This window comes from Myotis lucifugus, unplaced genomic scaffold (assembly GCF_000147115.1).
Source record: "Myotis lucifugus unplaced genomic scaffold, Myoluc2.0 scaffold_115, whole genome shotgun sequence".
In the NCBI taxonomy this organism is placed as follows: domain Eukaryota; kingdom Metazoa; phylum Chordata; class Mammalia; order Chiroptera; family Vespertilionidae; genus Myotis; species Myotis lucifugus.
The window spans coordinates 982,021-984,938 of NW_005871163.1; the positions used below are offsets into that span (position 1 = coordinate 982,021).

General features: G+C 48.2%; 1 protein-coding gene across 1 annotated transcript in view; it reads left to right on the forward strand.

Moving 5' to 3' along the window:
• The window catches only part of MEGF11 (multiple EGF like domains 11), a 246,887-nt gene that overhangs the window by 222,387 nt on the left and 21,582 nt on the right, over window positions 1-2,918 (forward strand).

A 2,918-nucleotide genomic window follows, 5' to 3' on the forward strand; every position in this document is an offset into this window, starting at 1 on the left:
AAAGCCGTGATGCAGTTAAAGGCACAGGCTCAGAGAGGTCACATCATTTCTCGAAGGTCTCACAGCTAACAAGTGGCAGAGCAAGAAACAAATTCTGATGCCAGAGCCCATGCTAAATGGATGAAAAATAAAACAAGCGTAGGTGAGGTCCTCATGGCTTATATGAGGGCCGAGTGGTAGAGGCAGAGAAAGCTGTGGGAGCTCAGAGGAGTCGGTTCTGGCTTCAGCTGGAGATGGCAACTTTGCAATTCTCCTCCCCTCGCACTCAGGCCAACATCACTAATCACACACCACCCCCTTTCCTGTCTCAGCTGCGGAATCCTTCCCAACACCAACTCCAGCCAACCCCTACCACTCAAAGCTTATTTGCTTTGGTGTGCTGCTAACCTGGCTCTCTGTGGCGGAGAGCTCTGATTTATAACGTTTGCACATTTCTATAAAATATTCCCACTATGGCGGATTCCAGTGGTTTAACACCTGTCACAGAAATCCTGAATATTTAACGACAGTGCAAAGGTCGAAGCTGGCTCCAGCACACACCACGGCTTATTGCAGCCCCCGGCTCAGTGTCCCCAGGGCAGTGTGCATTTGGGAGATGGCTCCGTGCTGGGCAGGACCTCGCTGGGCAGGACCTCACTGGGCCTCAGCCTGAAAGGCAGAGAAGGAAGAAAGGCATTCGGGTAGAGGAAACAGCCTGGGCAAAGCACAGGGGAGCGGACACGCGACCGTCCAGCAGTAGGGACGAGCTGAAGGATGGAAAGGCTGAGGAGGTGGTCGGGGCCTTCGGAACAGCTCTGAACACAGGTTACAGAATTTGCACTCTAACCTGGAAGGAGGGAAGGGATCTTAGACTAAGATAAACTTAGAGCTAAAAGCAACATCAAGGTCATCTGTGCAGGAATCTCATCTGGCCTCTGCTTAAATACTTCCATTGAGAGCTCACCACCTCCCAGGGAACTGATTCTTTTGATGAATAATCACCACTGAGCTGGGCTATTTTTATAAGTGGATGGGCCGTTAATATGTATGAGTGAAAAGTTGACTACATGATGCTCTGAGGTCATGAGAAGTTTGGGCCCCAGGGAAACATATGTGACAGTTTCATTTGCTTGCAGCCCTCCTAGGACAGCTTAATCATAACCTGACACATGGAGGTTTACTTATTAAACACCAGAGACCCCGCCATCAATACAGATAGGCTGAGTCTAAATTAGGACCTAAGCAGCCCGAGGAGTAACTCTCAGATCCTGCGATGTCTGATTTATCGCCCACTGGCCTAATGTGTATTTTCCACATATAGATCTAATAGAGTTTGCTATTAATGGCAACTGCCCTGGTTAAGTCTCAAACCTTGTAAAAAATTGAACTGACACTTTCTAATGACCAGCTTTCCAGCGAGTTACAAATTACAGACATTGCTCATGCAGAATCATTAAACATAGATTAAATATAACCAGATGTTTTCTTTTCACCAGCCCCCCTTCTCTCCACCACCCCTCTCTTTGCCTCACTCTTGATTCAGCTAAGAAGTGGCCCAATTAATGTATTATACTAATCACATTAGCAGTTCTGTGGGTGGATTTGTCAAAGACTTGTGTCTGTGACAAAGACTTCAAAGATAAGATGGTCTTGTTAGAGAAGCTCAGAATTTGTTTTAGAGATGGGGGTGGGGTGGGGAGGGTGGGGGGGGAGTGGAAAGCTCTAGCCAGGACAGGGGGGATGAGTTCCCCAAATCAACACCTCCCAGAGGGCCTGGACTACATGTTTTTCAGGAAGCTGAAGCCAGAGCCTGAACTGCAAAGAGGAGAGATGTTTATCATCCTCCAGGCAGTGGACCTGGCCTGGAAGGAAGTAGGGGTTTTACCAGGAGCACAGGGCCCCAATCAGCCACCCTGCCCATAGCTATTAACCACAGCCTGAGGCTAAAGTCCCCACTTCAAAGATGGGGAAAAACTCAGAGTGATGTGGTTTGCTCAAAGCTCCTTAGCCAGCTGTGTGACCTGGGCAAGTTACTTAACCTCTCGGTTGCTCAGTTTTCTCATCTGAAATAGAGTTAATAAAAAGGAATAATAATGAAAATATAGAACAATGAGAGTGTTACAAGGTTCACTGAACTCATATTTGTGAAGCACTTTGAATAGTGTCTGGGGCACAGAAGTGCCATAGAAGGGCTTGTTGAACACACAAAACCTAAGCCCAAGGCTTTCTACCAGAGAGCGTGGCATATCACGCTGTTTTTACTATTTGTCCCAACCACTGATCGTGTCCAGGAGAGAGAGAGTGGCCAATGATCCGAGGCACAGATCCTAGGTACCGCTATCTGGTTGGGGAAGGGCTGGCAATATGGGTGCCAGGCAGTGTTGCATAAAGGGGAGTGCAGCCCAAAGGTTAGAGAGGCCTGGGCCCTGGGGAAGTTGCTTCTCTTCAAGAATCAAGACTTCCCCATGATCCTCCATGTGGAGTTCCTCCCCCATAACAGTGGTGCAAGGAAGCCTGGAGGGTGTAGGGCTGCTGGTACTGGGCTTTGAGGAGAGTATGCTGAACTGAGAGGAGCTCAAAGGGACAGGAGTTTCTAGCAGAAACTATTGGAAGGTCGCTGCTCCTGGGGCCTATTTTGGCCATTCTGCAACATTTCCTGAGTGCTTGCTGCATACCAAGTACTGTGCTGGGCACTCAGACCCAACAAAGAGCAAGACAGCCAAGTTCCTGCCCTCACAAAGCCTGGAGTCTAGAGGGGAACATTTTTTTATTTTTATTTTTTATTGATTGACTGATTTTAATATATATTTTTTATTGGTTTCAGAGAGGAAGAGAGAGGGAGAGAAACATCAATGATGAGAATCATTGATTGGCCGCCTCCTGCACGCCCTCCACCAGGGATCGAGCCCGGCAACCTGGGCATATGCCCTTGACCAGAA